At 42.4% G+C, this 27,666-nt stretch overlaps 1 protein-coding gene across 2 annotated transcripts in view; it reads left to right on the top strand.

Annotated features, from left to right (window-relative positions):
* The window catches only part of PRLR (prolactin receptor), a 180,090-nt gene that overhangs the window by 26,087 nt on the left and 126,337 nt on the right, over positions 1-27,666 (top strand). Inside the window, exon 1 of one of the 2 annotated variants that reach the window (XM_047730519.1) lies at positions 12,984-13,104. The exons of the other annotated variant lie outside the window; for it this stretch is intronic. The gene's annotated coding sequence lies outside the window, so the exon portion shown is untranslated. Of the gene's footprint in view, positions 1-12,983; positions 13,105-27,666 lie in introns of those variants that run through there. 2 annotated transcript variants of the gene reach the window in all.

Genomic DNA, 27,666 nt, shown 5'->3' with positions numbered 1-27,666 from the left:
CTTTAGCATTTTGAAGTGCTATCTCAACAAGAGAAACCTCTCACAGAGGACCAAATATCCTGGGAGAGAAGGGTGACAGAAATCTAATTAATCCTATTTTTGTTATTTTCTTAAAAGGATGATTAGGTGTATGTCTTCAAAGATGTGGCATTATTATCTCTGAGTGGCATCTGAATTCAAGACAATGAATGCTTACTGAGGTCCTATGATGTATCAGGAACTGTACTAAAAAGTAGATATATAGAGTTATAGAAGACAAGATTTCTTGCACTGGGGAATTCAAGGTCTTCTTCCTACCTCTACCATTGTCATGTGCAGGACAGTGAGTCCAGCCTTTGGAATTTGGAAGTCAGCCACATTGTTTAAAAATCTTTTGACGAGGGACACCTAGGTGACTCAGTCATTAAACGTCTGCCTTCAGCTCAAATCATGATTCCATGGTCCTGGACTCGAGTCCTGCATCAGGCTCCTTGCTCAGCAGGAAGCCTGCTTCTCTCTCTGACTGCTGCTCCCCCTCCTTGTACTTTCTCTCTATCTCTCTTTCTCTGGCAAATAAATAAAAATAATCTATTTTTCCTCTTAGGATTATATTCGTTGTCTCTCAAGAAAGTTCTTGACTTTGGAATTATATTACATTGTTATCTGGGGGTACTAAGACTAGTAAGGTGAGAGTCTTTGAAGAATAACACTAAATAATACAGGAACTAAGACTGAGGCTTCAGTGCAGTTCTCAAGGCATCCTGTAGGAACCCACTGCTGCATACAATGAAAATCACAAACCCTGCTTCCTCAGGAAATAGGCTTATCCTAGCCATAAGATTCAAAACATAGCTATTAATTATTTTATCATCATATGTAAGTATGTATTATACACAGGATCCTTTTCTAATAAAGAAGTGAGGCAACAAAGTTAAATTATAATCTTCTTTGGAGAGAAAAGTTTCACACAATTAGCCTTGTAGATATATTCCCTAAAGTACCATGAAAACATTGCCCCATAAAACAGTGCTTCTAAGAAACACATACGTCCCTGCCCTTGATTTTTCTTATCACCACCAATAAAAATAAGAGCTAGATTGTTCTCTTCATGACCCTCAAAAAAAAAAAAAAAAAAAGAAGAAGAAGAAGAAAGAAAGAAAGAAAAAAAAAAGAAAAACTTCAGTGTTGACTTTCTCAATCTTGACTTGCAACCCTAAGGATACCAAACAAAGATAAAGGTTCAAGGAGAAAAAGATCAACTACCTGCTCAAAATATTTAGCACAGCAATTCTGAGCTTTTGATAGATTCAAAATTCCTATGTTTGTCCACTAGATGAAAAAAGGAGCTTAGTTATTAAGAAACCATATTCAAGAAGAAAGGTAGCCCCACTAATACTTCTCCTGCTCCGTTATGAATTATTGGTCTCTTTACACATATGTTTGACAAGTTCTTAGCAAAGCTATGTTAGACTAGCACAGAGCCCCATGAGATCTGTACTAACAGCCACTGAACCATCACTTAGTAGATTTCTACTCCCTTTTATGCCATGAGTGGTAGACAATACTTCAGACCACAAATGGGCAAAACATGTTGAATCCAAAGTTTTGGCATGACAGGGTGTTGTCTGCCTCCTTGTGATGATTTCAGACCCAGTGGAATGACCCTGGCCATGGTAGGAACTCAAGAAATCTTGGTTCATCATTTCTTTTCTTCCATCCAGTGGGTCTTGTTAGTTACACACTCAGCAGAATGTCCTGCTGAGCGTGGCATCTCCTGCAGCTACTGTCCCCTCTGGCATAACCACATGTTAGATAGCTAAAGGATTTTTTAACTGTATTTTGCCAGGAGCCCAACTTCCATAGCACTAGACTCCATTCACTTTTCTACTGCCTGTAGAGAAGGACAGCTCAGTCTTTCTGAAAGGATTGTTCTCAAACAGGGGTGCAGAGGCAACACATCAACAAGGTAACCTGGTAATTGGTGTTCCTTCCAAAGCCAGATGAAAGATGTGGGGTGGGCTCAGATCATCTTCCTTCCCACTATGGAGCAAAATCTACCAAGGACACAGCTGACACTGAGACAACATCAGGGATTTGTAACATGTTTAAGAATGAGGCCAGGAGTTAGGATCATTATACAACATCCCCTATTTGATTGCATTAAAGGAGAAATTTCCACTGACATTTTCAGAGACACATAAAATAATTGTCAGCTTTCACAGGAGCAGAGGAATGACCTAAGGCTATATTGCTTTCTTATCATGTCTTTTGTTAATATACCTTGTATTATTAGTTTGCTTTCAAACAGATGCCCTGACATATTTTTCTAAAGTGGAAACAAGTCATATTATGATCACCCTTCTTAAAAGAATTACCTAAAAGATATGCATTTAATCTCTCAGTCATTTTCCAACTGCTATTTCTTGCCCATTTTGTGCTGGATATGATCTAAGGCACCAAGATGAAAAGGGGACCATTTTCCACCCTCAAAAAATGCGCAAGTCTGGTGGAGGAAAGAGCTGTGATAGAGTCATGGATGCGGTTGGGGGCAGTTACTGAACAAGTGGAAGAAGAGAGTAAGGAGGAGATTTTATAGAGAAAATAGCACACACAAACTTAACAGCACGTCACATGTTCCTGAGATCTGGAGCAGTTGCAAGTAACCTGATGGGCAAAACACATGAGGAAGAAGTAGGAAAGGACAGCAAGTATAGCTGAGAAAAACAGGTTGGGTCAGACTGTAAAGAGCTGAATACTGTGCTCAGTGCTTTCTTCTGTGATGCATGGGAGTCACCGTTAGTAGAACACTTGAAGTCAGATCTCTTGATTCATAGGCATGGTTTTCTCTGCAAGATTACATTCATCCCTCCAAAAGCAAATGACCACCACACTGGATTTGACCAAAGATCACTAAGTGCAAATACATAAATGTCTGACAGAAGCAATCAGTGAGTTTTCTTATTATTATCTCCATCTAACAAATGAGGAAAGTAAAATATAAAGAGTTAAGTTAGGTGATCCCAGGCAACCTGGCTTCAGAGTCTCTAGCCTTAAATACAGCACATATCCCCCTTGAATCTAGAGACCTTCATGCATTTGTGTGTTCTACTGCAGTGAGTGTTGGTAAGGACAGGCTCTGTTCCAGAATATATCTGATAACTGGCTAAGTTTGAAACCGAAAGGATGAATGGTCTGTAACACAGGTCTTGGGATTGAGGAATGAAAGATACCCCTGGTCATGTCTCCAGGTATCTTTTTCTTTACCCTTTCCTGGCTTTTTGAAACCAGGCATCTGGGACTGGGCAGCCTTGTCCTGTTAAGAGCAGTGAAGTACTAGAAGGAAGATACTCTGAGACATTACTAACACTGCAACTGTCCTCACTACCCGAGACTTCAAAAGTTAAATCCTGCAAATCAGGGAGATGGATTTTGCCCCTGAGTAGTACAGGTTATTTGGTTTTGTTTAAATATTCATGAAGAGAATGGAAAAGAAATTGAAATGTAAGTTGAAGTTAAACCAGGACAGACAGGCCCTACAAGTGTTTCCCTTTAAGCAATGATATTAATAACATCCAGATAGGCCTTAAGGCTGTCTTCTTACTTTGTACTTACCGAAGGAGTAAGATATCATTTACCTTGGAAGCTTGAATGTTAAGTATACTCCACAATATGATTCAGATATTGTGGTTTTAAAAATCACCTCCTGTGTTTTGAATATCTATAGACTTTGATACCTTATTAGGAGTCAGTATTTGCTGGAAGTTTAACATCAAAGACCCGTTAGGTGGAGGAGGCAGAGTTCCTCCGAAACACAGAACCAGTACGGTGGGCACTGTTAGAGCAGTACATATCTATGAGTGCAAAGAAAAGCTTTCAATTTACTAGTACAGAACTTCCTCGACTTACAGTGAAGTCACGTCCCAGTGCACCCATGGTCAGTTGAAAATATTGTTAAGTTGAAAATGTATTTAGGACACCTAACGTATCGAACATTATAGCTTAGGCTATAATGTGCTCAGAACACTTCCATGAGCCTCCAGTTGGTCCAAATCATCTAACACAAAGCCTATTTTATAATGAAGGGTTGACTCTTACGTAATCTATGTGATATTGTACTGAAAGGGAAAATAGCATGGTTGTCTGTAGACAGAAGGTTGTAAGTGCACCATTTGTTCACTCTCATAATGGCTCTTTGCCACTGCTCAATATCACCAGAAAGGCTCTTCCCACATATCCCTCGCCCAGGAAAAGATCAAAAATCACAATCCAAAGTATGATTTCTACTAAATGCATATTGCTTTAATATCACCTTAAATTGGGAAAATCCTAAGTCAAACCATGGTTACGTTGGAGACTGTTTGCCTGTGATACTCTGCAACTACTATGCGAAGTAGTGATCTCCATTGACCCAGATGTGTTTGACCAGGGATCGAATAACTGTTGGAGGGTGATGCCAAGCTGGAATAAAAGCATGATGTCTGAGGCTGAGCTAGACTGGCCTACGAAGGTTCCTCCAGCTCTAAAGTGTTATGAAATAATTTGCAATTACTGGCCTGCACAAAGACATTAGTATTCCATTTTATCATACTCATCCTTTCCATATGGAAAGGATATTCAGTCCATGTTTTGGAAATCATTGTCATCTTCATGTTCATTCTTATATCTCTGAAATTTTAATATATGTTGAGCATATAGATATTATATACCTATGTTATATATTCATATATTATATACCTATATAGAGATATGTAGATCTATGTATCTGTGTGTATATGTATATGTATATGTATATATGTATATGTGTATATGCATATGGCAAATACCTATAACAGCATTTCCTTAATCCTCTGACCATGTTTGCAGGGTAGAACATAAGAGGTATTTCTATGATTATAGTACAGATGAAAAAACATGGGCCCAGGATCTTCCCACATTCTCCTGCTTCTGAGCCTTGTTTGGTAATGGCCCTTTGAATAGGGTCCTTTATTTTATGTGTGGCTATTTTGTTCAGTTTTAATTACAACAAAAACTACATAAGGGAGGGGCCTGAGAGATTTGGAATAGCTTTCTATGTAGAGATCTTATCTTTTGTTTTGCTGTTAGACTGCATCATTCCTAGTCTAAGATTTCCCCTCCTCACATGTAGTTAATATTTAAGAAGCACATGTTAAATTGAGTTGTCATGTTAGCACTTTTCTAGTCTCGGGTTAGAGCAAAAGGAGGCTATGCACAGCTTACGTCTGATGAGATGGCTACAAGTCAAAGCATCCTGACAATAGGGCAAATCTCAGGTAATGTGATGCTCCCAGGATTAATGTAGAAGTAGCAAGATAAACGTGTATGGGTGGCCAAACAAGACTTCCCTCCATAAATCAGCGCCTGCCTGAGTCACATGATAAATTTCTCAGAAGTATTTGTAAAACTGGCCCCAACCTCTTTTGCCTTAGGGAGGCTGTAGAAAGCAGAGATAACTGCTAGACTGAAAGGAGAATTGGTTTGTTTTCCTGTTGTGATGTTGAGAGGCAGGGGTGGTTGTTTGGCTAGACCCTGCCAGAGAGCCCAAAAAAGGATTCAGAGTCCTCTACTTGGAAATAAGGAGTCAACCTTTTTCTTTCTCTCTCTTTTTTATTTATTTATTTTATTTTAGAGAGAGAAAGAGAAAGGGGAAAGGGAGAAGGAGAGAATCTTCAAGCAGACCCCCTGAAGTCAGTTCCATGACCCATGAGATCATAACCTGAGCCGAAACCAAGAGTCAGATGCTCAATGACTGAGCCACGCAGGCGTCCCTGAACCTCTTTCTGCTTTGGTTTTGTATAAGAAATCTCACTCAAGGATCAACTACGTATTTCTATAAGGTCATGGTTTTACAAGACACTGGACTGTGTTTCCCCAAGCCAGTGGTTTCACTAAGAACTGAGTGTCGTCTTAGAATTGCTAATGTTTCTGAGGCATCTCGGTAGACACTAAATCAAATAAGCCCACTCCCTAAGGCTGGTCTGTGTTCCAAGCCAACATAGGTTATTCTCTCTTGCCATAAAGATTCCTTTGCAGTACTCATTAGTCATTCTCCAAGCTTTGAACTTAGGCAAGCATGGATCAGTGTCACATGCTTTTCTTTTTCTCTATTGGGGTGCCCTCAAAAAGCTGACCTGTCCCAACTGGTGAAAATTCCACCTTTATTTTTCTTGTCTAGCTGAATTATTACTTCTTCCCTTTCATCTTATCCCTTTGCCCCAAAGCAGTGTTTGGTATGCTTATGCCCCTTTCATTATGGATTCTGAAGATGGCACCAGGAGGGTGAGCGATTGAACTTTGACCTCTGCTTAATGCAGTTTCCCTGAGTCATAGAAGATGGATCCATGTTTTTTGCCATTCTCATGAGATGGAAGATTCTTCGGCAACATACTTCATTGCGAAAACATGGGACAAGAGTGAGAGAAGGTTTCCAGTAGAGGGATTTCTGCCCACTCTTGCACATCACTTTGGCTTTGCAGAATACTTCCAGGGATTTATTTTTCATTCCACTCTCACAGACACTCCAGAAGGTATGTATTATCAGTCTCGTTTTTCAGAGATGAAGAGAGTAAGGCAAAATGGTGAAATGGTGTGCTCTTAGCCATGCGGCTGAGAAGCAGCCAGGCCAGGGCTTGGGCACAGGTCTTCTGACACATGCCATATCCAAGCCTCTTCTTTCTCCTTCATGGCTGCCTTCCCATTTTCATGGAAAGAACCCAAGCCTGGAAGGGTAAATAGCAACAACAAGAGTAAAATTAAGGATCGACTTTTTAACATTTGCCGTGTGCTAGATACCATATTGCTTCTACCCTCTCATAATTTTTGAGGGCCACTATCTTCATCCCCACTGAAAGAAAAAACTCAGTTTCATATAGCAGAAGTGACTTGCTCAAAGGTACATGGGTTGATGGAGACAGAATCCATCCCCAGGTATTGACCATGGAATTTTCTAGATCCATAAAGCAAAAAGTTGAGGGAAGGAAAAAAACAAAAATAAACAAAAAATAAAAACAACAACAACAACAACAAACAAAAACAAAAAACAAAAAAACAAAAAACAAAAACAGGGCCTTGTGAATAGAATCCTGAGTAAGAAGGATAAAAGATCTGAAAAATCTGAGTCCAAGTTCTAACTCTGCCACTATCCCTCTGTGTGATCTCTGACGAAGCTGTTGACTCTTTGGACTATTTGTTTATTATAAAATGGGGCTAGTACCGTTTGGCCTGATGTCTCAGAGAGGAGGATCTAATCAGGCCAGACAAGCCTAGAGTCTCTGGAAGCTGGAGAGCACTGTACAAAGAGAAGGTATCATTCTTAGTGTTGGAATTGTGACTGTACCCCCAGTGTCCTGATGTGTCAGAGCACTGCTGGAAAGCCTGGGCTCTTCCCTCAGTCCCATGTTCCCTCCATAGCTGCAGATAAGCTTGGTTAAGAAGAGCTTCATTCTCAGAGTGTGTAAGAGTATCTCCATGTCCTTGTAGAATGAAAATTTATTGAGTGAGATTAAGCTACCCTCTACAAACAGTGTATTTTTTTCAAAGATTTTATTTATTTATTTGACAGAGAGAGAGCGCAAGCAGGGGAAGTGGCAGAGGGAGACAAAGACACCCCCCCCCCACAATGTGGGACTTGATCCCAGGACTCTGGGATCATGACCCAAGCTGAAAGCAGATGTTTAACCGACTGAGCCACCCAGGCTTCCCCAAAACAGTATATTTTTGAGCAGTCTCTTCCTCTTCTGGGCAAAGCCATTGTCAGTCAACAAATTACATTGTCAGTCACTGCCTGGAGAGTGTTTATATTCTGAGAATGACTTACAGTCTTCTCTTACCCTGGAGCAAGTATGGCTTTCAGATGGAAGAACCTGCGGCAGCTTTTGGCCAAGGCCAAGAACTGAATTGCTCTTGTGTCTAGGGTTGTTGACTATCATGATAGTTGCCATTTACCTATTGCCTCCTATGGGATGGTGCATTAATATATTATTTCTCCCGACTGCCCTGTGAAGTATTTTTATCCCCAATTTCCAATGGAAAAAAGTGAGGTTCTGGGAGAAATACTCCTAGAGCTAGTAAGTTTTATACTGGTCTTCCTGTCATGTCATCCATCCCCTGTCACCTCAGCAACTACTCAAGTTCCCAGTTTCCTGCCCCTCCTCCCCAGCAGTCCCCCTTCCTGCCAGTCATCAGAACCATTCAGGGCTTAAAGGACCATGTTTGCAGGAAAGAAACTACATTTTCTGAAATTCACACCCATGCTTTGGATTGGGTCTGGAGTAGGACCACTGCCCTCTGTCTCTACATTTTTTTTTTGCGGGGAGGAAGCGGAGGACTTTATCAAAGCCTTTGTTTTTCTTCTGTTCATTCAGTCCTGGGTTTCTATTTAGTTGCAATGACAGATAAAATATTTTTGGACATTTTGCTGCCTTGGAGTACAAATTTGGAATTTATGACAATTGAGGAAGCTACAAAATATAGCAGGAATTGAAGTATGCCAAATACTAGTTTTCAGTCTCCTTTACAGGTCTACAGCACCTTATTTGGGAATATCAAAATAAGTTATGTGGTTACTGTTGCTCATGTAATAACCAGATTTTATTTAAAGAGCTATAAAGGACAAAGTATAAAGAGAGAGAATGTATGTTGGACAACTTGTTGTTTTTTTTTCAATTTTCAACTTTTGAAGGAAGGTTTTTAGACAATATTTTAGAAGTTTTCTAAATTTTACTCCCTTTAAGGTAAACATACAATTGGAAGAATGATGCCTTAAAAACCTTTCTGTCCTTACCAGATTCACAGGAAATTGATGGAAATTTTTTACTGCTAGTCGTATAGAATCGCAAAGTAGATCACAACTCTTCCTTTCAGAAAATAACATTTTCAACCAGATATGTTATCTGTCTCATAAATGTAACCATTTTCACCTCTGGGAAATCTTAAGCTGCTTATGTCCCCAAGTCATGCAGCCTGGCTGGGGGTGGAAGGGAAAGGGGAGGGGGAAGTCAGGGGTCCTGCTTCAGAGGAAAAGAAGCCCCATTCCCTCTGACCCTGGGGTTTCCTGCAAAGGGACTGCCTCTGCTTTCTCTGTGGCCAGCTCTGGAGAACCAGAAATCCAGGCCTATTGGGGACAGCCAGCTGACCTCACAGGCAGAGGACATGTAATTAGCTCCTTTGAACTTTGCTGTTATTGTAATGGTGGTGGTTGTTTAGGGTCAAAGAGTTCAAGGAGGGACAGATCAGCAGGCTGGGACAGTGGCAGGCTCATTGGACTACGAGCTTACTTGTAGAGTGTCTGCAGCTCACTGAGGACAATGCCATCAGAGCTGCAGTAAACACAGTCTAAGTGACTGATTTTAGAACCTAAACCAGGTAGGTATTACGTGCTTTTTAGTCGTAAAGAAAGGGAGGGGAAGAAGGAGAGAACAAAGACCCAAGTGGTGGAATTTAGGAATAAAAACAAAGCAAGAAACCAGAAAAATGTTTCTTTCAACAGCCAGCGTATTTTCTGTTTAGAGAACACCTGTCCCCTCCTTAACCATAAATAACAAAGAATAAAATCAATCAGGGCACCTGGATGGTGCAGTGGGTTTAGCAGTCGACTCTTGATTTCACCTCAGGTGGTGGTCTCAGAGTCCTGGGATCGAGCCTCATGTCCAGTTCCACAGTCAGTGTGGAGTATGCTTAAGATTCTCTCTCCCTCCCCTCCACTCCTCTCTACCATGCTCTCTCTTTCTCTTTCTCTCTCTCACTCTCTCTCAATAAATCTTTAAAAGAAAAAAAAAGAATAAAATAAATTAAGATTAAATGGCCAATTACTCAATAGGGACAGGGAAATTAGAGTCAAAATTCCTGCCTTGTCTTTGAGAAAGGAACAAGGCAAAGAGAAGATAAAAATGCCATTGTCTGTTCTGTAAAATAGAGAGACTTCTGTAAGCATCCTGCAGAAACATGTCTTCTGTCTGATGCCAGGTTATCAGCTTTGTAGCCTCCCTAGGGGCTCCATGGAGCTACACACGAATAATAAATGATTCTGTTTGGGTACTTTGGCAGGTGTGAGCAGGAAAAGGGAATCTTTCTCTGGGATAAGGTTTTCTCAACCCTCCTGCTCTCAGAGGGGCCCTGAGATGGATCCAGGAGGAGTGAGTATACAATTTGTCAGCATCATTGACAAATTCCTTAAGTGGATCTGGGCTCCCCAGAAAACTGCTCTGTCACTGGGGGAGCTGGGGGGGAGGAGCGAAGGATGTTATAAGAGGAATTGAAGGGCTGGCTAGAGAAATGGTCCCATATGCCTCTCTACTGCAATGCCCAGAACAGCTGCACAACTGTCAGGGCAGGGCTCCTCCGCCTGCCCGTCTCATCCACATGCTTTTACATGCCCAAGGAGCATCCCCAGGGGCTGAGGTAGATCCAAGTTGGCAAACTCAAGTGGTAAGAAAGCCCTGAGCCTTGGATTCTGGTAGCTTTGTTCCAGTCCACAAATTGAACAAGGATGTGTGCTCAGAGCAGCACGTACTGGTGACAGAAGCTTACTGAAGTGGGTGGATCTCAGCCCAGCCTCAGAATTGTCTCTCAGGGATGTTGCTGGGTTAGTGCACTGGTCTACCTCCAGCCGCCATCTACATTTACACCCTGTAGGTCCTTCTGTCCAGCCTCACGATTGAATGGCTGGGATGAGAGGACCAGCAGTCATGGTGGTCGGGAGGGATAGTAGGAAGCTGAGCTGAGTGGGGAGGCAAGGATACAAACTCAACCTGGGCTCTAGCCCCATCTTTAGTCCCAGATCTGAGCCAGGAGGGAGCCGGCCCACAGGGAAGCCCAGGGGTTGGGGAAGCAGCCAGAGGGGGAGGACTTGGCCCTCTCACTAAGTGGTGTTCAAAGACAGAAAAGAGAAGAGTGAAGAATTGATTATAGCTTTAAACACTTCCATTGAGTCTGTGAATCCCTCCATGTCCTAGAGCAAAGCACAGGGGAGAGCTGACCTCAACCTCTTCCTTTCCCATGTGTGACTCATTTCTCTTCATGACTAAAGTTCTTGGCAAAATGATTTAGCTTGGATAAGAAAAAGTTGGGGTCAGAGAGGAAAGTGGTGCCCAAGGACCTCCACATCCTTGCTCCCGAGACACATTCCCTTGGAAAGGGCTTGATTGGTCCCCACTTAGTCCATTTGCAAACACACTGGAGTCTCTTTGCCAGTGGCTTTAGGCTGCTCTTGAGGCTTCTGATCAGGAGCTCCATGCCCTGTCCTCCTTCCTGTGCAGTGGTCCTCATACCTTAGCCCAGGGAGTGAAGAACATTATTTCAACAAAAGCAATTCTCTTGAGGAGACAAGCCCTGCTAGGTGAGGTTTGTTCTGCTTTTGTTCATGGAGGTCCCAGCCTACACTCTACCCTTTATTCACTTTTCTTCTAACCCCCTGGCAGATAGTACTACCCTCTGCCAAGCAAGACTCCTTCACCTTCATGCCAAGACCATACCCCTGTCACATTTCAGAATGTGACTTCATAAGAAATTCCAACTAGGGAGTTTGTCAACCTCCTCAAAGGAATAAGAGGACTTCTCTTCTCCTAACTGCCATTGCAATGGTTTCCTTTGGGGGCCAGAGCCGTGGATGATCAGAACACATTGAACATCTCTATTCTGATAAGCAAAACTCAGTTGACTTCTTCTCTTTCCTATTTTTCCCTCAAAGATCCAGGGAATTGCTAAATGTGTCCCACAACTCTGGCATGTCTTCTTTAGAAAACTTGGAGACATTCTTCCAAAGGTGTAACAGTTTGCTATGCCCTGGGCACTTTCTCATGCTGGAGGAGGCAGAAGAAAAGAAATCTATGGCTTTCATACCACCACTTCCACACCCAGCCTTCCTGGGTGTTCTAATCCTTAATGCAAACAGAGGACAAGGGGTAGGATGTTCCAGAAGAAAATGGTTGGCATAGTCAGTTCGAAAGAGATTATTCTGAAGCTGTGGCTCCAATTTTATACAGCCATTTCTTCACCTAGTGTTTATTGAGCACATAGTGTGCACCAGGGTTCTAGTGCTATAAGGTGAATGACAGTTGGTACTATTGCAAGACCTGGGGAGTTGAGTCTAGGGTGGACCCTCACAGCCAGTGAGGATTCTAAACTCAGGGCAGATGTCCCTTGGCCCCAACTAGCTTCTGCTATGGGGAACTGCCCCCCTTACTGGCTTCTTCTGGTGGGAAGAAGTGATAAGGTAGGAGGAGCAAGGGTCCAAGAATGTGCTTCTCCTCAGGGAGTCAGGCTTTGGAGAATTCTTACAAGAGTTTCAGTGAGCCTTAAGTAACCCAAAATGTGCTTGCCCCTATAAGAGCTGCCTGTTCTTCATGTGTGTCCAGTTTCTGAACAGGCAGACAGCACGTGAGGGAGAACCTTAAGAGAGGACTGTTCTCTCACTCTTTTTGCTTTTTCTCTATTTAAGTTCCTCTCTTCGCTTCCTTTCCTTTTATCCTGTCCTACTCTTGGCACCTCCCCAGAAGCTTAGTGGCTCCTCCCTGCCTACAGGATTGAGTTCAGACTTCTTAGCTTGCCAGGCTCAGTATAGGACTGTTGAGTATGCTATCTGAAAGAACCATTCTCTTGGTCTTTTTCAGCACCTGTATTTCACAGGAGTTGATGGGCTGCTTTTTCTGGGAACTTGAGGATTAATATTTTCCCTTTAAAATCAACTTTACCTTTTGCTTAGAGCCTGTGAAAGACAAAGGTCTTCTCCCCATCCCGGAGCCAGCCAAACCCAGTAGACATAGGTGAACAAGCCTTCCCCTGACCCCATGCTCTGACCCTTGGAACAAGCTGAAACAAAAGCCCTCATGTTTTTCAGCAGCAGGTTTTCTTACCTGCCCTATCCCCATTACTGAGCAGTGATTACAAACCTCTGTACTTTAATATGTAGATAAATTATTAACAGTGGGTTGTACCTTTTCCCAGGTTGTAAAAGGATGACTGGTTAGAGTCCCAACATTCTCCTTATCCATGTAGGAAATGTAGGGGAGGATGACATCTCAGACCACTTGTCTCTAAGGCTCGTAACAAAGATGTGGCAAGCTCCAGCCAGAAATGTGAGTGGAGTGACAGGCAGCAGGAATGTCACAGGTGAGCCTTGGTGACTTTCACCTTTCTTTGTCAATTTTGATTCTTCTTTTCTCCCCTGTTTCTCTTGTGAGATTGAGAATGGGCAGGGGGGCAGGAAGCATGACTAGGATCTCAATGGTCGTACAAAGTCTTAGGGAACAGTCTGTGTTTTGATACGAAATGGTCAAGGACATTCCGTGTTAAGATAAAGACTAACATGAAGGCCCACTGTGGAGCTCAGGTATTCCAAGAGGAAAGTGTGGCACACTTCCCTGGGTCTGGGCACAAAGATCAAAAGTCCAGCATGATAATATACTAGCATGATCATATGACAGATCTGTCCATCCTAGGGGAGTGGGAAGGGGCAAACTGGGGTAGGGCAGGGGGAACTAAAAGATGCTGGAGTCAAGGACGCATTGCCTTGATGTGGAGTTGGAAACATTTCCAGATCCAGCTGCAAAGTAGAGAGACAAGGGGGAGGCCAGTCAGTGAGCTATGCAGAGCCACTGGAGCCCAAGCTTGCTTCAAGTTGGGGTGATTGGGCTGAGGTGTTTTCTTTTGTTTTTTTAACAGATGTCATTTTTTGAGAGCAGTCTTAAGTTTACAGAAAAATTGCAAAGAAAATACAGAGAGTTCCAATGTCTCCCAGTCTTCCTTACCTAAAAATTCCTCTACTATTAACAACTTACATCCGTGTGCTACATTTATTATAATGATGATCCAATATGTATGCATTAGTATTAACTCAAGTATGTAGCTTACATTAGGGTTCACTCTTTGTGTTGTACAGTTCTGTGGGTTTTGACCGATGCCTAATGTCAGGTATCCACCATTACGACGTTATATGGAATAGTTTCACTGCCCTAAAATCCCAGCTCCCTCAATCCTCCTTTCTCCCAAACCGTCAGCAGACACTGAGCTTTTTACTGTCTATGTTGTGTGCTTTCCACGATGTCATATAACCAGAATCATAAAGAATGTAGCCTTTTCGGATTGCCTTCTTTCCCTTAGCAAATATGCGTTTAAGCTTCTTCCATGTCTTTTCATGGCTTGATGGGTCGTTTATTTTCAGCTATGAGTAATATCCCATTGTATGGATGTGCCACAACCTATTTATCCATTCGAGCAGACTTTTCAGTGAGTTAAAGGGCAAAAGGAAAGGATGGTTGGGTGGCTCAGTCGGTTAAGTGTCTGCCTTCAGGTCAGGTCATGATCGCAGGTTCCTCGGACTGAGTCCTATGTCTCCTATGTCAGGCTCCCTGCTCAGCGGGGAGTCTGCTTCCCTCTCTCTCTCTCTGCCCTCCCCACCCCCGACCCTGGCGTGTACACTTTTGCTCTCTCGTGGTGTGTGTGTGTGTGTGTGTGTGTGTGTGTGCGTGCGTGTGCGTGTATGTGCGCACACACATGCACACACAAGCCCTCTCTCTTTCAAATAAGTCAAGTCTTTTTTAAAAAATGGCAAAGCAATGCAAAGAGTGGATGAAGAGAAAGTAGCAAGGCCTCAAGATGTGAAAGAAGAAAAAGGTTTGAAGAAGTAGAATAACAAACTTGAGTGCAGAGGCCTGAAGCAGCCTAAGGCAAGGTTCTTGAAACCTGTATTCAGGCCAGAGCCTCACTGACTCCCACCAGGCCTCCCCTGCTTTTATAGACAGGAAGTTTTATAGAAACTTCCTACGGGCAGGAATCATGCCAGCCTCAACCTGAGAACCCAACATGTGGCAGATAGCCAATAAATAATTGTTGAGCCATCTAAACCTCCAGAATCTTTTCCAAATAGGAACCTTGCCAAATCACCAGAAGGCCTGAAGCCCCTGAGGCTGGCCCATCATCTCAGGTGGGTCTCAGCTGCCCACTTGGCTGAGCCCCCCTTTGCCACAGGGTAAGGCAAAGTATACCTGGGACGTTCACCTTCTGCACTGGGAATTCATCTCTCTTGCCACCATCTTCACCTGCCTTGTGAGATGTTGTTTGGACACAAGCAAAACCAACTGTAGGGAGGCAGGAGAACCAAGGGAGATACAGACCAACCTAACATATCAGGTTAAAAAAAAAAAAAGGCATTCTCGCCATAGGATTGGAATCTAGCTTTCTGCGCACTCATTTTTCAACCCAATCACATGCCAGTAGAATTAGCCCACACAGCTTCTGTAGAACAGAAGGAATAAGCAGGGTGATTCAGATGGTAAGAAACAGCTATGAGAGCAAGATGAGCCATGCCTTCTACTCGGCAAAGATGTTCCCATGTGGGAGCAAAGTCTCTGCCACACTAGTCATGGTCCATGGGTGGGAATGGTTGGAGCCCAGCCAGGGGAGTGCAGCTGAGTGGAAGGGGTTGCTCTCCAGAGGAGCTGGTAAGTCAGGTCAAAAATTGCAGGACAAATAGCAATGTGCCTGTTATGAATTACTAGCTCCATGGTGCTCCCTGGGCAAAAGAGTATATCACTCAGACCTAATGTGCTGGTGCAAGGTCATTGCTTAAAATCTGGTCGTCTCCTAGAGCATGGCATTGGTGTTCCTTGGTACTCATATCACTTTCTCTCAGTGTAATAAAAAGGGTAAATGGGGCCAGGAAGACAATGGTGGTATTTGGCTTGGGATCCGGTCCTGTTCTACCCACGTGCATGCCCATGTGTCTTGCACGGTGACCACACGCAGTGGAGAACTCTTGAGAATTTTGTATCTACGAAAAAGAAGGTAGTGGCTATTTGGCCCAAAGGCTTCCTGAACAGTGGGGCTCCTCCAGAGACACACATTGACTCCTTGTCCCCACTGTTATGTAACTAGAGGAGGCAGAGTTACTGTGGGTAGTTAGAAGGCAGAGGTAGAAACATTGGGTAGAGTGAGGAAGAGCTGCCTTCCCACCCTGAAGCACCCAAATGGCAATCCCCTGAGGAAGGAAGACATGTCTGCAAGGTGGACGGTCCAGTGTTGATTCTGCGTGTTCCTGGAGGGGCAGCAAGAGCAGCCCAAACTTCTCTGTGTAATCAAAAACACAAGCAGAGGAGAGTTGAGCTCAAACCACAACAGACAGTCAGTCTTGGGGACAGCTGGCCTCTCCTTGTGCCACAGCATCTGGCCCCTTCTGCTGCACCTGACTGGTGTCTGGGGCATTGCTTGCACATGCAGAACACCTCCCTCTACCCCCACCCTGGAACTGCAACAGAATTTTCCGTATCCAAAATTTCTGTGAGGAAGATAGTGTCTGCGCTTCACCAGCACCTGTTTTCTTAAGGTATCTGCAATTTAGATACCTCCTAGCACGGAATTTTTGCCCTAATTTCTTGCTCATTTACTTTTGTCTTCACATGGAGGGCCTGCCTGGAAATCCAGGACACAGTCCACCATTTGGCAATAGTGGCAAAGAGACAGTGTGAGCCTAGGCTACTCTGCCCTGGGAATACACATCACTATGACACCTCCCATTCTCTCTTCCCATTCATGCTTTTCCTCCCTGGCTTTCCAGAACATTCTTCAGACTTGGCTCCTTCCATCCTAGTCTATGCCCTTCCTTCCCACCCATCCTGTTTGTTAGCCACAGACATGGAAGCCCCTTTGAATATCCACCCATAACCAATGTAAAATCTAAGCACGGGTCTCAGAGTCCCCAGGAAATTGGGAGGTAGGGGAAAGAGAGGGTCACAGAGCTGAGAATAGCAGGCAGAGGTAGGCTCTTGCTCTTTCACAAGGAGCCCTGAATTCCCAGGACCATTAAAAACAGACATTTATGACAGAGCCCAGAGCCATGTACTTACAGTTTATAACGAAATAACAGGTCACTCCCTTACTCATGTGTTCTCTCAGCAAATGCTGACTGAGCACCAGTCATATAACAGGGTAGGACTGGAACAGGAAGATACCCAAAATACAGTCCTTGCACCCAAGAAGCTTCTGAGGGACACAGACACCTGGACCCATAATGTGGTAAAAAAGTGTGAAGTCTGGGCTCCTGAAAGATACCTGGGCAGTGGGTCTGCCTGAGGTGCTGGGATCCCATCTGAGCTGATCTGGGAAGAAGTCCTAAGGACTTGACACCTGAACTGAGTCTTCAAGGTAAGGTTGAGAGGAGGAGGTCACTGAATAGCATGTTCCTGACAGGAGCCAATGCAGAAGCTAGGGCACCACGCAAGCAAGGAGGTCACTGGGATTAAAGTGGCTGGAGACCTGGGTGCATGGACCAGAGAGAGTGAGACCAGAAAAGGCAGAGCTGGCTCAGGAGGGACACTGAGGTCTTTGCATGAGAGGACAGTGGACCGGAGAGGTGTGCAATCAGATTTATACTTCCAGAAGGAAAGCCTGGCTGAAATGTGGAGAATAGTTTAGAAGGGACAAGATAGTAGACACAGAGAATGCATTGGAGTCTGTTACAATACAATTGGCTGGAAATGATACCCTTGGAAGCCTTTCTCCACACCTGTCCTCCTTGGGCTTCTGGTCAGAAGGGAATGCAAGCTGGAGAAAAGGGCTTGTAAGCAACTCATTCATTGTCTCATCGTCTTTGTGCTCCTGGTGGCTGTAATGGCTTTGTTTTACAGTCACCATCTTGTCAAATCACTATCATGTGACTGTTCCCTTCTGGTGAAAGCTAGCCTCCAGAAGTGGGAGACAGCAGATGTCAGATGTTGAAGCCGCCCAGCTTGCGGTCCTCTGTTCCCAAAGCTCCAGCAGCTAATACCAGTGAGTGGTCTCACAATCCCCTGTGAAGGATACAGAGGCCCAGAACCTAAGGGCTCCTTTGAGTCAAGATGAGACATACCCTCTATACCTCAAAGAGCTTTCCAGGGCAAGTCCAGGTTACGTTCTAGTCTGCATGCTGGGCAGCCCAGCCAGCACTATAGTGTCGCACCATGGGAGAACTGTGAAGCCAAGTTATCAATACTCAAGACACCAGCACTGCCCAGGAGAAATACAGGGCACTAATGTGCTTGGGAGAACTTTCTCCTGCTCCCAGTATTTTAACAGAAAGAGATGCAACCAAATATCACCCTAACTTTCTCCTCCCCAACCCAGCCTCTCACCACAAGGACTCAACAGGCTTCTCTAAGAGCAACAGACACGTGGTCAGAGCGGAGACAACTGTTCTTGCTCCTTGATAAGCCTCCAGCTCTCTTTCCCAGCAGTGTGCATGTAGAAATCTTACCAGGGCACCACTCCTGTTAGGAGTCCAGAGATAATTATTAACAACCAACCAAATTCATAGTGAGTGTGAATTCAGTCTTGTTGCATGGCTCATGCATTTTCCAGAAGCACATTTCCAGGAGGACTTCACCCCCACTGGATTCCTTGTCGTGGCGCAGGACAGAGAGCTAGACAAACATCAGGTCTGTGGTTTCAGCCTGAAGAGACACAAGCCTCCAAGCCCGAAACCTCCAGGAACTCACTTGCAAGGTTTTCCTAGGAAAGTGGAATTCCCTATTTGACATCTCCAAACAGGTGTTTGGAGGGAATAAAAATCACATTACCTTAGAAGGAACTGTAGTAGTGTGGCCTGACTTGGGGATTATTTAGAGAGAATATCATTCAGAGTACAAAAGAACTCTAAATGATGATGAACTGTTAGGAGAATTTGACTCATTGCATATGTACACCCACCATGAAATGAACACATTTTGGAATTTAGGTCGGAAGGGAGGTGGGAATTCATTTTGCTCTTTCTCGGTATATGGATGAGGCTTCTGTAGTTAAAGATTTCCCATGTCTAGAGAGCAAGACTGTTGTCTCCTAGGTCAGTTCACTTCCTGCCAAGGAAATCTGAAAGCCTGGGATGCTTCAGAATGCCCTGTAATCAATGTTTCTCTAATGTTCCTAAAATTTTTTATGTGAAATAGAACTTTATGTGAAATAGAACTTTTTATTGATGTAATACAGAAGTGGATCTTGGCCTGAATCATGCCAAAATCTCATCACTCTGAACTGGTAGTAACCCTACATTTGCTTAGCACTTGTGATACAGGTAGTACTAGGGTAAACTGTGAAGAGTAAGTCAGATGACTTACCTTTAGATGCTTCATGGATACTTACGTTATTTGGAAGACTGACTAAATACATGCAAAGTGCTTAGAACTCCACTGCAGCCTCAGTGTGTCCCTGCTCCGTGTGTACTTGGTTTTGACCAAGTACAACCAAGCCCTGTGAAAAAGGGAAGGAGGTAGGGTGTGGGCCAAGTTGACCTTATCTGTAAACACAGTAGGTGGGCACACATGCATTGCAGGGGTCCCCATGCCCACGTCTAATTCATTCTAGTCCACCAAGTTCTCACTGTTTCATAATCTCAAAAGGTTAAGGGTGCCGCGATTAGAGGTAAATAACTCTTCTGAGGGATATCATTTTAATCAGCCAACCATTATCAGGAATTCTTTTACATCTTCCCAGGAACCTAAAAGAGCAACAAAGGGACAAAGAAAAGGCCAATCTTCTGATGAGAGAGAATTCAGACCATCAGGATGGATTCACTCCAAAGTGACTTTTTCTGTAAGAATAGATTCAGGGTTTAGTGGGTTGCCTACCTGCAGGTAGGAAAAATATTTTGAAAACTCTTATGCCAAAAGAAGGTGACGGAGTGCTTCAGAAACAGTGCCTATTTTATTTTTCCCAGATGTGTATCCGTCCAGACCCTGAGGTCTTAATATTCCACTCAGTTCTGGGCTCTCTATTTAAAAGCAAAGGGTCACCGGCCAGCATGTGTGTCTACAGCTGACCACAGTGCAGTACCAGGATTTGTTTTGAACTGTGTGGCCTCTCTCCATGTGTGAAGTAAAAGGAAAAGCACATGGACCCTAAGGGGACCCCATTTTCCATACCTTAGAGACCCTTGGCCTGGATTAAATTAAATTAAGCAAATGGCATGGGATCCATAGGAGAGAGGTGCAGGACCTGGCATCAGGCCACACTTTCTGGATATGGAAGGTATGCCATGGGCCTGCCAGCTCTACTGGAGAACACAAGGATTAAGGGTAGGACACATCAAGAATCCTGTGTTCAATTCTGTGATATGCCTTTGACCAGGGGCATTGGCAACTTAACAGATTGTCCAGTGGATGGCAACACGGAGACAGACTGATGACACCTAGAAATGTGAGAGATGAGAGTCTGTTTCCCAAAGGAATATGGTGACTATCTATTCTTCAAAGGACTGTCATATGGAAGAAGGATTCTTCTTTGCCCCAAATGATAAAAGTAGGGCCAGGGAAAGGAGGTTATAGGATAACCAAGTTTTTCTAGCAATTAGAGTTGTCTAGAGTGGAGAAGCATTGCGCAGGCTGATGCCTTACTTGGTGTTTGATGTGTTGTTTCAGTGGTGGGGGCATGTTGTGGGGGAAGGGCAGAGGGAACACCAGTCAGAGAGGTTGAAGAGGAAATGCCTTCCCTTGGGCAGGAGACTGGACTCATTGTTGCTAACTGTAAAAATGATTTTTTAAGTGGATGAAAAATAAAGTGGGTGTGTGTTCTCTGTATCCCACAAACTTTGACTTTCTACGTCAACTATTTCATGCACAGAAAACCTGAGAAGCAGGGAAGCTAAAAGGTAGCACGATATTTTTAAAAAATACCTTGGATCACAAATGGCAGGAGCATAGTGTAAGAGCATGCGCTGTGGAAGACAAGGCCACAGGTGTTCAGGTCCTGCCTCTGCCCCCATTGAGCTCCATGATCTTGAATGGATTATCCAACTTAGATATGCCTTCACATTTGTATCTGTAAAGTAGAAATAACATGTTACTTCTACTGTTGTTGTGAGTCAGTTACTGCACCTAAAATTTGAGAACTCTGTCTGGCACATGGTGAGCGCTCAGTAAATGTTAATGATTGTGGTTGCAGAAGGAGAAATCATCATGATTTCTTAAGTCCATAAGAGAATTTAAACAGCACGGCATTGCTTTCAACAGAAAGCATACATGTTCAGAAGTGATTAATTTTGTAAGTGGAGTGAATGACAGCTAGTCCCATGAAGAAATAGAAAAATGGACCCTGGTGTTTTTTGGGGGTTAGTGAAGCCCAAGGAGAATGGAAGGGTAGCCGAGTTCCTAGGATTTCCCTGGACTGTTTCCTTGGACTATGATATGGCTTCTTGGTTCCCCAAGAGAGAGAAAAGTCAAAGCTTCATCCAGATTACTCATCTACCCTGGTGTTGACAGTGCAGTAACATCTGATTGACAACTTAATTATCTCTACTCTAAACATTTTTTCTTATCATAAAAGACCTGTATGACCAGGGGGAAAGAGGAGAAAAAGACACAAGAGGGCTTAGTTTCTCATCTTGATAATTGCCTGAGAGGGCTTGTTGGGGGTCTGGGAGCTCTTCATCCCAACTTTGGTCCTTTGAATTTCCCAGACTCTAATCACTTTGCTTAACTGGCAGCTAATGAAAAGAAAGGAGAAAGATCTTGATTGCCCCTCTCAGGACATATTATGTGGCTCTTGAGATTCTCCCTTCTTAGTTGTCCAGATGAAATAGATCCCTGGGGAAACAGCAAAAGTCTTCTGCTGTTGAGAAAAATGTTTTCCAGTCTTGTGAGTTACACCACTTTGGTTCTATGTGAAATAAGGCTGCTCTGTCCTAACACTAAATGATCAATTGCATATGATGGAATGAGCTTATTCTTCATGCTCTCAGTAAATACAATGAAACCACAGACAACTCTGGATGGTCTCTTTGGAAACTGTATGGTGCCAAGAACAGGAATTTAAATTGCTTCCTTTCTCCTGAGTTATTTATAAAACCACCATTATTAAAAAATACTAAGAACTATTTTGATTCATTAGTGTGCTCTGGGACATGATTCAGTCTTGGGGATAATATGTACTAATCATTCTCTAATCAAGCCCATCTTCTAGGACTCTCCCAACTGGTATGTTCATGCTTCCCCTGAAATTTTGAGTAAGGATGAAACAGTGGCTAGACTCAAGTGTGAGATGAAAATTATTTCTCCTGATTTCCTTGTTCTTTATTATTTATTTCTTCATTATTTTATTTCTTTATTATTTATTTCTTTATTATTTCTTCCTCTTTCTTGTACTTTTTATGATACTAGCCATAAAATCTATCTGCAAGCAGATCTGTCCATTACACAGAAGGTTACATAACCTCATTTATGGAGGGAAAATTATTTCTGGCAACAGTATCACTTTGGCCAGCTAACTGTGGGATGAAGAGCTAGGCATAGTCATAGGTCTCTCTAGGTTGGCAATTATAAGCTATTCTTTATTTGACCTAGCATATATGTTGATGGTGGTTAAACTCAGCAAAACTTTCTTCAAAAAGGTTTCACTTGTCCAAAATGTTTTACCCACTAAACTGTAAAGAATGCTCACAAAACCTCTTGGTATGAGAACACGGGCTACAGGGTAGATTCTCCGAGATAGTAAATGGGTCTTTAAAAAATTTAGTGGATTATGGTAGAACAGGGGTCAGATGTAAGTGTGACACACTCTAAGTCCACTCTCAGCCATGTGCAACAACTTATCAACTCTACTGAACAATAGTTGGAGACCTTACCACTGCTATTGGACTCCACAAAAGATCTCCAGAAAGCAAAAGGTAGAGAAATATTTAAATGTGTGTGGACAAAGGAAGAGAGCAACGTGGACAACTTGTACCTTCTATTCGCATGCACAGAGCCTGAGTAATTGTCCCTGGTCTCCTTCCCTCCTAAAAGCCTTTCTGTTTAAGAAGGCTTTAGGATCTATTCCCCTTAATCATAAAAAAGGAATTCACTGGGTTGGAAAATTTTAGCCTCCACTTTATTCCTTACTTCACAAAGAATTGCACTTAATCTGTAAATGAGTTCTGATGTTAGAGAATAGGATGGTGCAAATTGGTATTATTAAACTTAATAAGAGAGGAGAAAGACTCTTTTAGAAGAATAACGTAATGTGAGGGAGATCTCTCACTTACTAGGGATCTGCCCAGAGATGTTTCTGAACTTAACAGTTACATTAAATAATTCAAAATTACTATAAGTGCAGAGCTCTTTCCTCCCACAATCTTACTGAAATTAAGGGTGCCAAATCATTCTCTCGTTATTACTTCACAGTGGAAAGGTATGGCTCCTCCCACTATTAGGCTAACTGGACTCTAATGCCTAACTAATTAATGTACAACAATACCAGGATTATGGGGCGCCTGGGTGGCTCATTGGGTTAAAGCCTCTGCCTTTGGATCAGGTCATGATCTCAGGGTCCTGGGATGGAGCCCCACATCAGGCTCTCTGCTCAGCAGGGAGCCTGCTTCCCCCTCTCTCTCTGCCTGCCTCTTGCCTACTTGTGATCTTTGTCTGTCAAATAAATTAATAAAATCTTTGAAAAAAAAAAAAACAATGCCAGGATTAGTAAGCATGACTTCAATTGACTTTAGCCCTAAGAAGATCACCCTTGGTTACATAAACAGAATGACCAGTGGAATTCCTATGTAAATATTGTTGGCTGGTTTTGGACATTCAACAGTATATCCCAGTAGAATTATTAGGACACATTTTCATCCCTATGAAACCTTAAGAATTGAACATTTTAGGGTTTAACTGAATGTATTGCTCATTACTTTTTTTTTAAAGATTTTATTTATTTATTTGACAGAGAGAGAGATCACAAGTAAGCAGAGAGACAGGAGGGGGGGGGGAAGCAGGCTCCCTGCTGAGCAGAGAGCCCGATGTGGGGCTCGATCCCAGGACCCTGAGACCATGACCTGAGCCACAGGCAGCGTGCCACCCAGGCGCCCCTTTTGCTCATTACTTTTGTCCCAGGACATACTAACCAATGATACATTTTAAAATACCTACTATATACCACTTCCAGTCTTGGATTGAGGAGGTAGGCGATACTTATCTTCAGAAAGAAATTCACTAACTGTACAGAACTGTACACAATAAAGGTCAAAACAAGAAGCATAGAGAAGTGCTGTATGAAATTACTGTGTGACCCTCCCAGGGTAATGTAGGCACTCTGTAAGCACTTACCATGGTAGACAGTTCTTTATCTGCTCACTAGCATATTAATGTCCCACTCTGCTGGACTGGAAGCTTCATGAGGGCAGGGCCCATAACTCATTATTATACCACCTGTCTCACCTGGTCTGTAACTAGCAATCAGTAAAAGATTATAGCACGGAGGAAACTACATAGAGAAAGTAGGGCAAAGGATGGGCAGAACTTGAACAGATATAGGTGTTTAAAGGTTGAATGAACACATAAGCCAAGACAGGAAGCAAGAATTAGCATGGCAAATATATCCTTTTACTGTCTCAGTAAACATTTATGGATACTTCCCCATCTGCTAGATACTGTGTGGGCAATATAGGCACAAAGGTGAAGAAGCATCATTCCCATGGGCTGAGAAGAGATTTTCAGACCAACCTGGATGGTGTGAGGTGGGAGAGGCTGGCTGGGATTAGGAGTGGTTAGGATTGGAGAGCTGTGAAGAATATTTGGTGTGAAACACCATGGGACCTTCATCTTGATGACAGTGAAAACCAGCAAAAAAAAAAAATTAAGGAAGGTTAAAAAGTCATTGGAAAGGTCACAAAAGTCACCATGACGTCATTGTTAGGAGAAGGTTTGTTACCAATGGAAACTTTAGTTGCAACACCAAGAACTCAATACTTTAGGAAAAGTGAGATATATATTCACACAAGCAGAAATTTCCAGGACTGGGTGATATTTGCATTTTTATTGTTTAATTTTTACCTAATACCTAATGAGTATATTAATACTATTAACAGTGTTTTGTAATTTTTTCCATAAATACAACTTATTTCCTTAAATATTACACTCTTAAATAGCTTCAGTGTCTTGTTAAAATGTGGTTTTAGTATATTTATAGACAAAAATCTTTTCTAGCCAACTGCCCTTTTTTTTTATGATATACTTTAATGGAGTGATGGGACTTGCTCATACTAAGTTCGTAGAGAAACTTCGCTAGAATTTATCTGCTCTGTGACCTTTCTGTAGGGCCAGACAGTGTTACAACTAACATCAGTAACTCACCTACCTCTTCAACATGATGTTTCCCATGGAGCACGCAGTGAATATTTTGCATTTTGCATACGCATCCAGATTTTAATAATGTGTATTCTGGTCGCAAGCTAGTTCTTTCACAGGGTGTGTAACTATCTTTAGACCCCATAAATAATGCAAACCACAGCCAGTGGCACAGACGTCAACTTACAATAAGGAGTGTTTATGACATGTAAGAGCCAAGCATATTCAGCTTCTAAGGACAAGTGGGAAGACAAGGAAGATCTGAGTATAGAAATGCACCTTAACACCATCTTTCACAAAGGCCTACTTTGCAACTGAGTGTCAAAAATCCGTATTTGAAAAGGTTAAATTTGGTATGGTAAAAAGACAAATAACCTAATTAAAAACAGGCACAGGATCTGAATAAGCACATCTCTGTAAAAGATATCCAAATGGGTGCGCCTGGGTGGCTCAGTGGGTTAAAGCCTCTGCCTTCAGCTCAGGTCATGATCCCAGGGTCCTAGGATCAAGCCCCGCATCGGGCTCTCTGCTCAGTGGGGAGCCTGCTTCCCCCCCTTTCTCTCTGCCTGCCTCTCTGCCTACTTGTGATCTCTCTCTGTGTCAAATAAACAAATAAGATCTTTTAAAAAAAAATCTTTAAAAAAAAAAGATATCCAAATGGCCAGTAAGCACATGAAAAGATGCTCACCATGGTTATTCACTCACTAGAGGGAGACAAATCAAAACCACAATGAGATACCATGTCACACACACAAGAATGGCTGTAATTAAGATGACAGTGTTAGTAGTGTTAGTGAGGATGTGAAGAAATTAAAACCCTCACACTCTGCTGATGGACATATTACAATGGTGCAGCCACTTCAGAAAACAGTTTGGCAGTCCCTCAAAAAGTTAAACATAGAGTGACTACATGATCCAGCAATTCCAATGTTAAGTCTCTATCCCCCCAAATTGAAAACAGATACTCCAACAAAGACTTGCACAAATGTTCATAAGCGTGCTATTCACACTCTCTAGAAGAAACAACCCAGGTGTCCATCAACAGGTTTGTGGGTAAACAAAATTTTATAATCTGTACAATGGAATATCATTCCATGGAAGGGACTGAAGTAGTGGTTGACAGGCTAGGACAGAAATGAACCTCCGAAACATTATGCAAAGTAAAAAGATCTAATCAGTGAAGATTTTTGATGATTCCATATATATAGAGTGTCCAGAATAGGGAAATCCACAGAGATAAACAGTAGATCAGTGGTTGCCAGGGGCTGGGGGAGGGACCATAGGAAGTGACTTTTCATGTTACAGGGTTTCTTCTGGGGGTGATAAAAATATTCTGAAATTGGTTGTGTGGATGGATGTTCAACCTTAAAAGCATACCAAAAACTCCCTGAGTTGTACACTTTGAAAGGGTGAATTTTATGACCTGTGAATTATTTCTTAATTTAAAAAAAAATTTTAAAAGGAAGGCAAAAAAAAGATGAAATTTGGAATTATTGATGGTTTTTATTTTTTTAAGCCATTTGGTATGTAGTAAAATTGGTCCTTGATCTGAAGAAAGCCATGGGGGGGGGGAGTATAATTGGGAGAAGTTACAAGCAGAGAAATGGATGACTCAAGAAAATTAGGGGAGAAATAAATGATAACAAGAAACAGTCCACGGAGATTAAATTGTGGTTTCTGAAAACAATCAGGCAGATGTACATGGGGACCGTGGTGCATATGTGTGTGTATTTGTAATATATACATGTAAATAGGTTTAATATTTTAGTGTATATAATACATACTATATATTATAATATACATATACTTTATTATATGTTATATATATTATGTAATTATATATATTCACATGAGAAAAATTCTCATAGAATAGATGACTAAATGTTAACAATAATTGTTTCTATTTCAAGGTAATTAAAATCTTTTTCTTGCTTTTCCTTCTCAGTATTCTCTTACTTTGTGTGCAATCATATAATAAATGAATAATAAGAAGAAAATGGGAGGCACCTGGCTGGGCTCAGTCAGTTGAGCATGCAACTCTTGATCTCAGGATTGCAAGTTCAAGTTCCACATTGGGTGTAGAGATTACTTGAAAATAAAATCTTAAAGAAAAAAAAAGTGGGTGTGGTAGGATGTCTCTTGAGAAAGTGTACTCTCTGATCAGATGAAGAAAATAGGATCAGTTTTTAAAGTCTTACAGAAAAAATAATGTCCTACTTGAGGAGACTTGCCTTTGGGAAGACGTTGGGAGAAAATCACATAAAGTGGCATCACTCGATATTGCTTAGAAAACTTAGTCTTAGAAACTCTGAAAGCAGAGTCTACAAAAGGCCTTTTCCCCTGGCTTAATAGATTCTCCCTCAGGTTGAGGCATCCGCATGTATAATCTACATAGTCACTAGGTACTGGACCTGTCATAGATCTATCATCTCTCTCTCTATCCAGCCATGTATCTCTATCGATCGATCAATTGATCAATCTATCTTTAATTAGGATGTCTAAAAGGAATTCGTAAACATAATGAAATTCCTTTGCTAAGTCACAAAATAACTTTAAAATCACTGTTAAGATTATACCACATGCCAGAACCCTCACCTGAGCTGAGCACATGCCA

This window comes from Lutra lutra, chromosome 5 (genome assembly GCF_902655055.1).
Source record: "Lutra lutra chromosome 5, mLutLut1.2, whole genome shotgun sequence".
Taxonomy (NCBI): domain Eukaryota; kingdom Metazoa; phylum Chordata; class Mammalia; order Carnivora; family Mustelidae; genus Lutra; species Lutra lutra.
Note: the sequence above shows the minus strand (reverse complement) of the source record. Positions and strands in the feature narration are given on the sequence as shown.